This window comes from Alligator sinensis, unplaced genomic scaffold, assembly GCF_000455745.1.
Source record: "Alligator sinensis unplaced genomic scaffold, ASM45574v1 scaffold46_1, whole genome shotgun sequence".
NCBI classification, from domain to species: domain Eukaryota; kingdom Metazoa; phylum Chordata; order Crocodylia; family Alligatoridae; genus Alligator; species Alligator sinensis.
In genome coordinates this window covers 800466-816645 of record NW_005841907.1, presented here as the reverse complement: position 1 = coordinate 816645, position 16180 = coordinate 800466, and positions in this window count along the sequence as shown.

The following is a 16180-nucleotide window of genomic DNA, read 5'->3' as shown; positions in this document are numbered from 1 at the left end:
ATAGCTAGCATTGAAACTTATTAACCCCTCTACCTCATGCTAACATAGGCTGCATAACTAACTGTATGTCTTAGATTGCATCAGCATCTACCAACTGTGTATCCAAGGAGCTACCATTCGTGGGGCTCTATCTGTCTCCCAGCTCCACAAATCCATGTAAATAACCATAATTTTTAACATTGTCTGGTAAAGTTTATAATCTTTCCTATTAACTAGGTCTAGGCAGCTTCATGTTTGGTGTGGAGGTTTCTGGATTATCCCTCTGATTCACCTAAGCCACCCCATATACTGTACAGGGATTTTAGGTATGTAAATTTCAGTTTTGAGATCCATTCTACAGACCAGGGTCCTAAAAGCTACTTACTGCAGAACCTAACTTGTAAGTGCCTAAGTCCTCTTATAGCGGGCTCAAAAGTCTCTTCTTATGTAACTCCAGTGCCTCTACTCCCCCACCTTGCTGTACCTGCACTGCCACTGGCAGGACACAGGGCTGGGGAGCAGAGATTTTGCTGCCTCAGCAATATGACATCCCAGGGAGTGAGTCTGGCCTATGGAGCAGATAGCATGGGCATGCAAAGGATCATGGGATGCTGGAGGAGAGCAAGGTAACTTGTGTCCAGAGGGGAGCTGGGACAAAAGTTTGATAGACTGATTTAACCTAAATTAGTTAAGTCTGATACTACATCCATCCAGGTCTATCTTTAGCCATTTTTAAACTGGTTTATGTGCACTGAACTTCTGTTCTGTTACAGGATTATACCAGTTTCCGATCACTTAAACCAGTATATGTGTTATGTCTGTCCCTAATCTTTGTTATTAACCTTTCACAGGACAACAAACTTATTTTATACAGGAGAGAGGATGCAGTACCACATTATTTTGACACAGAGTTAACTACGTACATCTATGTGTTAATAGAATATATATGTATATATAAAAAAAGTATTTTCTCTTGGATTTTTTAGAACCCAGTTTGAAAAAGAAAATGTTATCCCCAAACTGTGAGCATCTGGACCAATGTTTTGATAGGTTGTTTAATTTCCCTGTTTGTACTTCTGGAGGGTTCTTCAGTTTCATTTTCCCCTCAGGCAATAATAATCATTTTGTGCTAGTGGACAAGATAACGTCTGTCAGACAACTCAGACGACCACAGCTGGAAGCACCAGCAATATTATTTGTTTTTGTTTTTTAATATGAAATCATTTTGATCCAAACAATAAAAAAAGAGAGAATTCCATTTTCTTCGGGGAAAAAAAAACAACACATTGTTTTGTCCTAAGACTGCAATAAGCTTTATAGTTTTGAACAAATTTACTCTTGCTGTTCAACTCTATACTTAAATTTGTTGCCTCTTACACATCTGGCATGAGAATTTCCAACACTATTTTGTCTCCTGAAAAAAAATATTAGTATTGGAAAGGATTTTCATTTGCTGATTACTGGGGCAAAATAGAAGACAGACTCTTTAACAACGCACCCTCCACATTGTCCTAAGTAGCAATTAGAAATGAATAATTTCAGTTTGCAAGCTAGCCTTCAAACCAAGCTAGCCTTCATCCTATCAAACCAGAATGTGTAATAGTGATGCAGCATGCTTTTTATAAGCTAGGAGTCCAAAACAACAATTAACATACTGCAACTTGGCTGGTTTGACATAGTTGTCAATTCCCTTGTAAGTGTCAGATGACAGTTCTGAAGACAAATACAAATGGTAAATTTTCACAAATTTCAATACTCAAGATCAAATTTTAAGCCAAAACAAGGCACATGACCCATGCAGAAGTACTTGCCTTAGCATACATGCACATAGTTGGAAACCATACATGCACATACTTGGAAACCAACAACTATGAGCTAAAATAAAGATCAGCATCTAGTGATTAAAGCCACAAGCTGGGTTCAGTTCCCATCTTGCCAATGACTTACTGTGATCTTGGGAAAGCCATGTAATCTACTTATCTCTCTTGCAAGACAAGCATGAGAATAAAATTAATTAATACCATACTTTGTATATGTATATTTAATGTTATTTATTTTGGGGGGCAAATTCTTGTCTCAGTGGTAGCCACGTGAATCTGGCATATATCCAGAAAGTATCAACAGAGATACATCAGATTCAAGTAAGTGTAACTAAGATCTGAATTTGGCCCCTAGTGAAATTTACACTGTTTTATTTTCTTAAACATTACACTTTCCACAGCTCTGAATGTTATGGCTTTTCTGCATGAATTGACATATCTTCTACAGATTTTCTCCAAGCAACGGAAAAACAATAAAGTCAGGAAGTAATGTAGAGTACATAATGTGTTGTGAGGGAGGTTATGCCTACAAGTTCATGAGACGTTTTACTTCTTCAAAACAATACTTAAAAGTGACCTTTTTAATTAAAGCATAACTGCAAAGTTCTTCCCCTAAGATATACAACATAATGAATACGACTTGTAAAGTGTATCCTCCTTCAAAGAGGTTGTTCTTATGACAGTGTTAAATAGTTTTTATTTCTTTTAAAAAAATAAGACTTCCAACATTGCTAGTGACAATGGCGACCCTTTTACAACCTTTTATAAATATGTTTTCCACAAAGGTGGAATTTTGTGAATTGAAAATTCATGGGGCTCTCAAAACAATTCCTGCACAGATGGTCAGTTGTAACATAAGGTGAGAATCAGAAAACCTGCCACTTAGCTACCCTCTCAAAGTTAAGAATAAGCATCTGGTAAGAATATACAACATATTAAACAGGCTGTGGTTTTTAAGGGAAAGCTACTGAGATCTCATAGCCTTTTTGCAGCAAGAGCATATGGCTGCAAGGGAGGCCTCAAGTGGGAAGAGGAGAGACTGAAAGTAAATTAAAAGCAGAACTTGAATAAACTTCTGAAGAATTAAAAACTGCCAACAAAGTTTGATGTCTAAAGTTGATAACAGATTTGTATTTCCTTTACTCCTTTTTCACTACCTTTCCCTGTAAAACATTAGGGTTACTTTTGGGAGAGCAGAATTTCTGTATCATACATCCCTGCAAATTATAAAAGAAACTGCAAACAGGAAAAAATAAGTGATTCTTTCTAGACTGAACAGTTTACTTGCTTTCTAAAACAGCTATGCAACAGTGCATAAGCCCTGCAAAGACAAATTTTATATTTATCATGCTATCTTTTGGAGTGAATTTCATAATCCATAACAATCTTTATCTGATAATTGTAGTTATCCAAAGACATGAAAAAGCTAGCACACCTATCAAACAGATAAGGTGCTTTAAGTTTATCATGAGTTTATGTTTAAGGTGCACTTCAACTTTTAAAATAAAACATTTATTTTAGTTATTTTATATTATATTTTCCTATCATCATGCCAGATTATTGTAATTAAAAGAAATTTGATGGGGGATGTTTTGTTTTTTGTTGTTTGTTATATTTTTCTATTTGCCTGTAGTCTAGTTGACTCTGTATCTGCAGTCTCCCAATGACTGGGGAAGGGTATTTGTGCTTGAAAGCTTGCAAAAAACTTTTCTCAGCTATTTAGTTGGTCTAATAAAAGATATCAGATTTACTCAAAGATCCTTGCCTGCTTATGTCCTTAGACCAAAACAGGTACAACCAGTGACCCTTGGCAAAATAAAAACACTTGTCAGAGAAACTTGGAATAGGCATACTGACTGGAAATGCTTTTATCTTTTAGTTCCATTATTTGCCTGCATTGCATATAGAAGATATATAAACAAAGATTTTTATAAATAAATAGTCTCTGCCTCTGAAAGTCAAGAAACTAGCATGCACACACATTTTTCCTTATTTTTTTACATCTACAGGCTCCATTACTGCAGTATCTGAACACTTCACAAGGCTACTGTCGATAGGAGGGAGTACCTTTGCTGTACAAGTGAAATAAATGATGAAGGGTCTGAGCCAAAATCTACTGAAATCAATGTGAGTCTTCCCCTTAACTCTGGATAAAGAGTTGAATGCCACATCTGAATTAGGTGCCTAAAGGAGGGCTTGGTCAGAACAAATCCTAAATTCCAATTCAGAGAACCTCATCTTAGTTGTGATATAGCCCTGAAGAAACCTATATTTCATAGATGCATTACTAATTGACTTTAAAATTCTCTAGGTACTTGGACCTGGGCCTCCAAACATGCCCAGAATTGTTCCAGTTGCTCCTGAAGCAGACTGAAGTGTGTCAGTTATGTCCACTGTCAATGGCTTGGCTCAGATTGAGTCACGAGAACTTATCCCAAGAAGGTATTCATGCTTTTTGTTATTAGCAGCCCTCCTGTATATTAGACTCACTCTTAGTGACATAATTACCACCAGGCTGTTTGGAAGACTGGATTCAGGTCCATGGCTGTTCCTACTTTAAAAGATGGTGTTGAGCAATGACAGTCCATATTGTCTAGAGGATTAACAAGATCCCATGTACTCTTGGCAAGCCTAGCTACCGTAATGGCTTGTCAAGTCAGTCAAGCTGCAGTGATTCCAATATGCAGGGGTTTCTCATGATAAAATTGACATAATCACATATTGTTTAATCTTGAAATCTTGAAGCACCAGTGTTGCCCTGGGGCCCATAAATCTGTGACAAAATCCAATAGAATTATTCTCCTATGATTTCTATGATTTCCTCTTGAAACTGGCAGATGAATATGTATCTTTAAAAGATGATGTTTTGGGAGATTAAATAAAGGTCAAATTTTACACTGATAGTACTGTATAATTTTGATTCTTCAGTCATTAAATTTAAGGACAATATGACATCTTTGGCCTGTGGCCCCAGTGTCTGCAGGAGAGTGTTAATATGCTTCTCTTCTGGCGTGTTTTCCAGGCCCAATGCTTACCTAAAACTATCAAATCTCATCTTTCACTTATTCCATTGTCCTCCCAAGTAAATTATCCCCAGAGTCAGTATTTGGTAAAGAAAAGCATCTTTGGCCATACCTTATACATGGTCTCATTCATGAATCATGTAGAACACACACATTTTGTTTTCAGGTCTTTTACAGGATTTTTCCTGTTGCTCCAACTATGTAATGTTTACTTTATAGGGAACATATTTTTTTACTCATGGTCAAACAGCATGACAGCAACTGCAACACAGAAGAGGAAAGGGTAATGGTTTTATTTAATCTCCAGCTACCGCCAGACCTGGCCCCTATAACAGTCCCCAGTAACATGATGACCACACTCCAACAATCTCTGGTTAGAACACAGATCAGTAGAGTACCACAGGTGGCACTATCTCCTCTAGCTGCAATTTAAAATAAAAGAGTTTGTCCTGATTACTCTTTTAAAAGATGGATGCAAGCACCAACCATCAAGGAGGGGTTCAAGCCTGTAGATCCTGAGCTAAGAGGCACTTTCCTTAAGCCCTAAGTAATATGCCTGATAGGCAGAATTTTAGACTCATTCCCATCCTTAATGTTTCCCTGTTGGTTTCCTCTGGGTAGCTGCATGCTGAGCACACTTAACCTACTCAAAATGCTGCTTTTTATGGATCCTATTTTGAGGCATCTAACTCTATCTCTACAATGCATAGGGACACAATGTGCTTAACACAATTAGGAATTTCAGTACCTGTGTCCTAAATGACTTGGCCAAAGGTCACAGGCCTGACAGAAGTGAGAACTGAAACATGTGAATCAATTGTGCTATTTGATGCTCAACCTTTTGACCCCACAGATCACCTGTAGGCTGGATCAGGCCCTGGAGCCTAGAACTGCTCCCTCCCATCCCCTGAACACTGGGACTGGTTCCTTGGGGCCTGTAGCCACTCAATATGCACTAGGATAGGGGTCCAGGGGCCTGGAACCACCCTCTCCCACCCCCCGCCTGCCAGGATTGGGCCCAGTGCCTTCTGGCCCTACATGCTGAAATTGGGCACCAGATTCAGAACTGTCCATATGTCCAGAGATTTGGCAGCAGGGGAGCAGTGCCATCACTTCCCTGCTGCCAAATTTCTGGACCTATGAATAGTCCTATGGGCTGGATGACATGGCACCAGGGGTTAGATCTGGCCCTCAGGCTAGACACTGAGCACCCCTGTGCCACACCAAATTCCACTCAATTGTTTTAACAATTCTAGCTATCATCATAGAGGGTTGTGAAATTTGGTTGGAATAAGTGCACTCAGAAAGACTAAGTCTAAGTATGATCTTGTCCCTGTCTATATAACTCCTTCACAGTTAAACATGGTTTGGGGTTTCAAATAAAGATATTCTGCATTGCTTAAACTAGAAAATTGGTGTTAAAGCCTGGCACAAATAATGCTCCCAGTGAATGTCTGTAAATGCAAAGGGCTTCCTCCCTCCTGCACACTGTGCTGGGGGAATGATTTCTCCAGCATGTGTGCCAGTGTGGAGAAGTTGCTCCCTCTGCTTGCACATGGCCCCTGAGCCAGGGGAGGCAGCCCAATAGGCACTCTGGCTCCCAGTGTGCTTCTATCACTGTCCAATCTGTTGGAGTGCCATGGGGAGTGCCCCAGGAGAGTTCCCGCTCTACTTTGCAGACACATGCCAGGGGAAACCCCTGCTGGAGGCTTCCCCCACTTCCCAACACAGGGGTGCATCTGCAACTAGGAGGGTTTCCCACCTGCAGACACATGCCCCAAGTTGGAGGGGGCACCCAGGGCCCTTTTCTCCTAGGATCAGGCCCCTGAAGCCCTGGAAGAAGCAGGGGACTGACCCTGAGGGACTATAGCCCCAGCAATGTCTTTTAGATGCCTGTGATGCCAATCATCGGTGTTGCAACATATAGTGGCATAGCTGATCACGTGCCAGAGGACATCTTTTTCCAGACTTAGTTACCTTTCCTGCCTAATACAAAATAAGTGTAAAGAACAGAATAGTAAAGATTAGGAAAATGCTGCTTTTTTATCCTCTCTATTATTGCAATCCCTGACTAGGCCTAATTTCTGATGCGTTTATTTTGATCCACCAGTTCCAGATATTCATTAGGCTGTATGCTGACAAAACAATCCAATCATATCACTTTAAATGAGGAGGTGGGAATGGAGAAACTTCTGCTCATGGGTACACATAGTTGATCCATTGTAACCATTTCATTTGTTTACTCACATCCCACAGGGAGGGAAACTAAGCCCCAATAATTCACCCCTGAATGAAAGAGGTGGTAAATTATTCCAGATTAATCTCTATTGTTTTGCATAAAACAGTATAACAACAATCTGTTCACACCTTTTTCACTACATCCATTCCCCTGCCACTTCAGGATACATTCTCATAGAGTAATGTATCCCACTGATTGAAAAATTTGTCCTAATATTCAGTTGACATTTTCCTCTTCTCAGCTTCTTTTAATTAAAATGTTTGAGCTGCTTGTCTCTGAACTCCCTCTGCTTGATAATATATTTCTGGTAACATAGGGTGAAATTGTATTCCATCTGCCTCTAAGGTTTCAAGGGATGAAAAATCCTATTAATCTTTGAGACTGGCAAAACAGGAAAGACAGAATTATGTCCCCTTCAGCATTATTCCCCTCTTCCCCGGAACCTGTGGAAACATTTCCATGAGGATGAGAAATTTAGCGTTTATGAACATTATCTGTGCATTAAGGAATCTCCATATTTAAGACAATCTTAAGACATCTTACTGAGATGTCTAAAAATGTCCTGATAGCACAAGTCCATTATAATGGCATTCCTGTGGCTTATGAAATGGACAACAAATCTTAACTATATTATTGAGGTACTGATGTTGCAGATATTCTCAGGGAAACCAGAGTCTTTTGGACCATAATCTCTTGCATGTTCCACCTGTTTTAAACCCTTGTGCAGTGAGGCATCATGTCTAGAATTGATTATAAGTTCCCAAGTATGAACAGAAAGAAGGACCTTTATGTTCCCTGAAATTATGTCTATGTACACAGTTCCAAATTACATCACCGGTTTATTGCACTGAAAAATCATGCCCCCCAACGCCTCTCTATTCAGCATAATTGAGGTGAACAGCGCATACTCTGGCCAGGAGAAAAATAACCTTGTAGAAACCAAAGGTAAATCACTCCTGGGAGGATTTCCTGGGAAAGTGAATGTATGTATACATTCTCTTCTGAGAGATGCCACAGCACAGTCTCCCAGGATCCCAGGGTGCTTTGCTCCACCAACCCCTGCAGAAAGACAGCGTGTTTTACTGTGCTACAAGAAGGTACAGACTAACTCTGACCAGTGTAGGTACTGTGCTACAAGAAGGTACAGACTAACTCTTACCAGTGTAGCCCAGCCAATCAGAGCTGCCCTGTGCACTGCTACAACCTGTCACAAGGCAGATTGAAGGAGCCTGTAGAGCATGTTGCAATGTGTGTTTAGGGGCCCCTGGCTATGTTACTTGTTACATCCATACTACAAGCTCTCTGCTTTTCATGGGCTCAGAATTTGAAGGTCTGTTCAGGTATCTTTTGGCAATTTTTCTACCAGTAAAGCAAATCCAGGAGAATTCTCCCAGATCAGTTAAATGTGTGTACATAGCCTCTCTGTCAGCCTCTTCAGGGGCCTCATTCTTCACTCATTAACATCAGTGGCAGTTTATCCATTCTCCTTAGCTAGAGAAGAGTCTCTGAGCCTCAATAAGATAACTAAAGCACTACTTGAGCTAAGGTTATCTCCTCCCCTCTCCTCTTTTCCAAGACAGTAAGCATACGTCAACATACAATGTTCAGCAGAAGGCCACAATGCTGTGCTGAAGTGCTGAAGTTGCCTTTTTGATTCACTAACTGCTGACTTCTGAACTTGAGGCAGTTTTAAAATGTCCTAGTAGCTCAGCACTGGACAAATGGCAGTAAAATTTGTTGCACTATGGGACTTGTTAGCAGCAGTTCCAATCCCTTGCAGATATCTTATTAAAGCTCTATTTTAGTCATTCTCACTTGGAGGCTTACTTTTTAAAATAATGTAGATAGGCTCATGGGACAAAGAACATCAGAATAAGACTCTGCTTCTAGGATCCTATATTTTTATTGCTATAGCTTAATTCACCTGCAGAAGCAGTAGAAGGAGAACAGAAATGGCAGACTGAAGGACACCCTGCAGCTGTCTCCTTGTGTGACTCCCAGAAAGAATTAATTTAGAACTTGTGACATTGCATTCTTAGTACTCAAATCATCAGATGGACAAATTCCCTTTAACTGCCTGTTTGACTTAATTTATTGCATATTACATTGATTTAAAGACTTTGAAATGAAAATAAATCCCATTATTAGTTCTAATAAATAACTCGAGTGAAATATGGAAAACAAATTTACAATATTTAAGACACAAACATACCAATTTATGAAATACATAAAAAGTGTACTGGAGTTGACTTCTCTAGAAAGAGAGTTTAGGTATGACTCTAACTGTCACTGAATACTGAATATAATATTAGGATTCAGGTTTAAATTTCAGTAAAATAACAAGTTTGACATTTTACTAGGGATGATAAAATGTTTCAAAAATAAAACACTATGATTAATAATAAAAACCTCTCTTTACTACAGGCCTCAATATTTAAGAATATATCTGATTTTGAGTATGTGAGTACTACTTTAAAGTAGGATTTAAGGAAGTAATACTTCATCTAATTATTTTGTGCCCTTTTAAAAAGTGATTTGTCAAATTGCACATCACTCAGTGACACAAAACTGGAATCTCTTGAATCTCCACGTGTCCACTGATATTCTTTTAAAATTATAGCTAATCAATTTTTAAAGGTTGTCAAAACATACTATCTCAGGTGAGTCACTTTTCAGGAATTTGGCTCAAATTTGACATTTTTTTTGCCTAAAAAATAATGAAAAAATATGAAGTTAAATTGTGGGGTTTTGTTGTTTCTTTGTTTTCTTTCAGGTGGGGGGGTCTGGGTTTTTTTGTTTTTTTTTTTAATATTTGAAACCAAATTTAGTAAGCCAAATTCACTAAAAGAAATGAGAGGAAAACATATTGTTCAATCCAATTTTTTTTTTCTCTTTACATTTTCTTATACTTGTTTATGGAAAGCAAGAAAGGGGAGAAAATACTACAAACCTTAAGAAAATCCAAAAGCAACCCCCCCCCCCCAAAAAAAAACAAAAACAAAAAAGCAACCAAAAGTAGAACTGATTTTTCAGTTTTGTGGATACAGATTTTAAGTAACTTTTTATATATGTCAAATACATAAAATGTTTTATTTCAATTTAATGTGTCAGTCTGAGAATGAATTTTATATTTTCATTTTTCTTTTAGAAATTATGTTCTTCCTTCTCAATCAGTACTATATCATGCAACACCACAGCCTAATTTTACTGGGTACTGTAACACTTACAGAAGTAATCTTTCAAATGTGATGTGATCATTTATGATCTAGTTGCACTTCAAGCCATAACAGATGTGTTATTGTGAGTTCTCGGAAATATTCCAATATGAGACATTAAGTGTATTTTCTATTCCAAACATTTCTCTAAACAATTGATTAAACACATTGTATGTAGACATGGCACATCTATACCTACAAATGCTGATAATTATGGCCTGTGCTAAAACTGGAGAAATATTATTTGAATTTTTTCTATGCATAAGGACTATTCTAGTGGAAAGAAATTGCTGAATGACATTTTTATTACTTTTAAGTTCATTTTTGGCTCAATTTGACACACAGTGAAAAGAAAACAGCAACAAAAACATCACAAGAAAAAGAGACAATACTTAATTTTAATGGATTCAGAATGATCACTATCATTATCTGCTTTGCCATCAGACATTTTTATGTCTACTCATCAATAAAAGAGAAATGATGGTTCTACATCTTAAACTAATACTTTGATGGGGACTTTGACCCAGCAAAATACTGACATTACTGTACACCATTTGTCATTTGATTTCAGGTTGTTAGCAAACAGATGTCTCCTTTAGCCCACACCATACTCTCAGTTACTAGGGCAGCTGTTGCTATGATATTTGATAAAGGTATGGAAGGTAAATATAATTTTTTTTTGTAGATCTATCTATATTAAATGCAAGAGATTATGAGATGTGAGATGCATTTCCTGCTTTTAATGCCTATTTTTTAAAAATGCTTTTAGTTCAATGTAATTTCCTGTGCAAAATACAATTTTCTCTTTAAAAAGCCTTCTAAGGTAAATTTCAAACAGATGATCTTTGTCTACTAAATGCCTCTGTCCTCCCTCCAAACCACCCTCCCATTTTTACATCTAAATACCAAATTTCACATGAGATTATAAAATATTTTTTGTCAAATCCTAGTCTTTTAAAATCATAATTGTCCTAACTAGATGCCTAAAAATATGTGGAAATCTTAAGATATTTTTTTTTTGTCACACGTCTGTGGAAAATGTTTAGTTAGGCTACTGATACAAGCCTTGTGCTCTTGTCTGTTTAGTGCAGTTTTTGTATCCAACACCAAATTTCAGAAGAACATATACATCTTAGTCTGCATATACATATGTTCAAATGATCTGGAAGAATTTTCTCCAGTTTGTTTTCCTGGTAGAAAAATGTACTTGGAAATGTGAAGAGACATTCAAATGCTGAACCCCTATGAAACAGAGAATTTGCAGTGTTGATTCTACACCCAGAACTTGTGCTCTCATATCAGAATACTTTGCAGGCCTGCACGGTCCACCTGGAGACAGGTGGCAGCAGTGCACAAGGTAGCCCTGATTAACTGACCCAGACTTTTCCAGGTCAGCCTGTGTCTCCCTGCAACACAATGTGGGGATTGTGAAATGGGCATGTTCTGCTCCCTGCCCAGTTAGAGCAGCAGAGTCCAGTTTAAGCAACAAAATGTCTCCTGGGGTGGGTGGGGGGGAGGTGGAGTGAGGAGAGGGGTGGGAGCAAAGTGCCCTGTAATGTTGAAGGATTGTGTTGTGGCTTCTTTCAGAAGGAAAAATGTAAAGACATTTGTTGTCTCAGGAAAGAGAATGGCATCTCTTAAAAATAAAGACAAGATTTCTGATGAGACACTTTATATGTTTTATATATAATGCATATTAAAAGAGCAATAGTGATTATATCTAAACACAGAAGTGACAAAGTAGTAGTAACCAAAATTAGCATATTTAAATAATGATACTATCAAGTTATCTTCACAAAACTGAGATATGAAAATAACATACAGAATTTACAGTGATAAAATATTTTGAATTAAAAAGTCTTACATGCTGCTGTTGTGATGTGTGAATTAACAGAAATTTGTATTTCTAAAACTTTGAGAAAATTAGTAAAACTAAATGTACATATAGACATTTAAATACGGCATAGTCATAAACCTTTCTATCATCATCAGTCTCTTGCAGTCCTATATTTTAAGTCTGGTTACATTTAGGTGAATATGAATTTTGCAATGGATTTTAATGGGAGAAAAGAGCAAGCCCACAGTAAAGACATTTTTTTCCTTTACAAAGTAGCTGGACTACTAGTTAAGTGAAGGGTTTATCTTTGCGGGGGGGGGGGCGGAGACTATACATAAATTCAGTTTTGGACACACACTCTTTACAAGAAGGCCATATAAAAATATAATCTCTCAGGCCCTTTATAATTGTGCTGTTTGCACTGCTTTAACATTGCACCTGTATATAAGTGCAGTGGCCAAAATTTACAGTTTTCACACTATTATTCACAGAAACAATTCCTGGCTCCTTTCTTTTATATTACACTTGAGTTTCACTTGGAACAGCCAAGTAAGAAATTGTTTATAAAAAAATATAGGGATTCTCAAGAGATGGACTCTCTGTGCCATGGAACAGATCCACAGGAGAGACTTAGAGGGATGAAATCTGTTATGATCCATTTTTGGAGATTGTTCCACATCATTCTGTCAAAGTGGAAGTGAGACTTTGGTCACAGGACTTTTCTTAAATCCCAAAGGTGTCAAGATATCAACCAGAAGTCAAAGTTGTTACAAAGGGGAACAGCTGTACAAACACATGTTGTTGTTGTTATCATCCACCAAACAAAAATAAAATAAACCCAAAAAGATCAATTGGAAATAGATTTCATAGATTTCATAGATTTCATAGACATCAGGGCTGGAAGGGACCTCGGAAGATCATCGAGTCCAGCCCCCCGCCCAAAGGGCAGGAAGTCAGCTGGGGTCATAGGATCCCAGCAAGATAAGCATCCAGTTTCATCTTGAAGGTGTTCAATGAAGGCGCTTGAACCACCTCCGGTGGCAGGCTGTTCCAGACCTTGGGGGCTCGGACAGTAAAGAAGTTCTTCCTTATGTCCAGCCTGAAACGATCTTGAAGTAGTTTGTGACCATTTGACCTCGTCATCCCTTGGGGCACTCTGGTGAACAAACGTTCCCCCAGATGCTGGTGGTCACCCCTGATAAACTTGTAGGTGGCCATCAGATCACCACTGAGCCTGCGCTTTTTCAGGCTAAAGAGCCCCAGGGCTCTCAGCCTGTCATCGTAGGGTCTGCTTCCCTGACCTCTGATCATGCGCGTGGCTCTTCTCTGGACACTCTCAAGCTTCTCCACATCCTTTTTGAATTGTGGAGCCCAAAACTGGACACAGTACTCCAGCTGCGGCCTCACTAAGGCCGAGTACAGGGGGAGAATGATGTCCCGGGATTTGCTTGAGAAGCATTTATGGATGCAAGCCAGCATTTTGGTCACTTTACTAGCCGCCACATCGCATTGCAGGCTCATGTTCATCTTGTGGTCAAATAAAGATACTTTGGTCACCAAAATGGAAAGTCTAGAAATTCCTTTTGGGTCAAACTGCTTTTTAAAAGAATTGTAGAAAAACATTTAATGTTTTCACTCTTGCAATAAAAGCTGCAAGAAAAATGACTTGTGGTTCCCATTTCCCCTAATAGGCCAGTGCTTAGACCACTCACCCAGCATACGGGAGATCTGGGGTCAATTCCTATCTACTCTCAGCATTTTCTCCCAGAAAAGTGCCATAAATATCATGTTGTTGAGTAGTCAGGATTAGAGTTTTCTTCATTTCTATAACATAAGTGTACTGCAAGAAGCAAAAGAGGCATAAATAAAGCAGCTGTGACTTTCAGGGGATGTGCTATGTTCATATTCCTTCCAGAGGGTGAGGACCACTTCATCTGTACCACATGTCAGCTGGTGTCTATCTTTGAGGAAAAGACTGAAAGGTTGGAAACACAGGTATCCATGCTGTGTATCATCAGGGAAATTCAAGACTGCTAGGACAGAAGTCATGAAAATGCGGCACAAGACAGGCCCAAGAGAAAGTAGAAGTGGCAATAGATTGGAGGAGTATAAATGTATTGCTCAGCCATGCAAGGATGAAATCAGGAAGGCCAAAGAGTGATTGGAGTTGCAGCTAGCAAGGGACATGAAGTTTAACAAAAAAGGCTTTCTACAAGTATGCCAGCAACAAGGGGAAGATCAGGAAAAGTGTGAGTCCCTTACTGAATGGGGGAGGCAACCTAGTGACAGATGATGTGGAAAAGGCTGAAGTACTCCGTGCTTTTTTTCTTCCTCAGTCTTCACAGGCAAGATCAACTCCCAGACTACTGCACTTGACAACAGTTTTTTGGGGGGAGGTGAGCAGCCAACAGTGATGAAAGAAAGTGATGCGTTAGGGACTATCTAGAAAAGTGGGATGTGTACAAATCCATGGAGCCAAAGGCAATGAACCCAAGAGTGCTGAGGAAGTTGGCTGATGTGACTGCAGAGGCACTGGCCATCATCTCTGACCACTCATGGTGGGAGAGGTCCTGGTTGATTGGAAAAGTGCAAATATAATGTCCATCTTTAAGAAAGAGAAGAAGAAGGATCCAGGCTGACTGGTCAGCCTCATCTCAGTCACTGGAAAAATCATGCAGCAGGTCCTCAAGGAATTCATTTTTAAGCATTTGGAGGAGAAGAAAGTGATTAGGAAAACTCAGCATGGATTCACCAAGGGTAAGGCATGCCTTACCAACCAGATTGCCTTTTATGATGAGATGACTGGCTCTGTGGATACAGGAAGAGTGGTGGACTTGATATAGCTTGACTTCAACAAGGCTTTTTGTACAGTCTCCCACAGCATTTTTGTAAGCAAGCTAAGGAACTATAGGTTGGATGAATGGACCGTAAGATTAATAGAAAATTGACTGAATCATCTGGCTCAAAGGCTTGGTGTCTAGTTGGCAGTCAGTTTCAAGTGGAGTGCCACAGGGGTCAATCCTGGGACCAATTTTGTTTAATATCTTCAAAAAGTTTGCAGATAACACCAGCCTGGGAGGAGGAGTAGATACACTGGATGGTAGAACTAGGATTCAGAGATGTATTGATAAACTGGAGGATTGGACTAAAAGAAATGTCATGAAGTTCAATAAGAACAAGAGGACTCTTATCTTTTGGAGAGAGATGTAGCCCATCTCATCCAAACAAGGCCTTATCCTAGAAATGCAGGTCATGGTCGAGGAATCCAAACCCTGCACAATGGCACCAGCTCCAAAGCTGCGATTTGCCCTCTCTAATGCAACTGCTGTGGTACTGTCCTCAACTGCTGACTGGTAGGAGGTATTCTCATCAATCATCCCAGTGAAAGGTATGGGCTTAGGCAGGGACCATAATATCATGAAAATAAACTTGTGACAGTGGTGTTGACATGAAGGCTTTTGATTATTTGACAACAGGAGAATGTTCTGGGGAAAAGAACTGCTAGCTAGAGATGGGATTCATCTGACCATAACTAGAACAGCATCTTTGGGTGTCATCTGGCCAATTTATTAAGAAGGGCTTTAAACTATGTTCCTTCAGTGGCAAAGTAAACAATCCAGAAGAACAGAATCATAAGAAGAATCTCAACTCTGTGAAAAGATCATAGTGCAAAAGAACAGCAATAAATGATGAAAAAGGGAAATAAGTAGTTCAGAATGCAAGGAACATCTAATGCATGTAGACAAATGCAAGAGGTATGGGGAACAAACAAGGTAAGCTGGAATTTTCAGCGTGTGAAAAGAAAGATGATCCAATTTGTATCACAAAGACAGCTCTTATGACTGGAATGTGAACACTGAGAACTACATTCTGTTTCAGAAAGATAGGGTTGAGATAAAAGGTGGTGGCATCGTCCTTTATGCCAAAAATACATATATTTGTGCTGAGGTTCAAAAGGAAGAAGCTAGCAGACCAGAATATATTTGGGTGAAGATAAAGGGTCAAAGATATAGCATAGATATAATAATGGAGATTTATTAACGGTGGGGCAAATCAGGAAGAAAAGG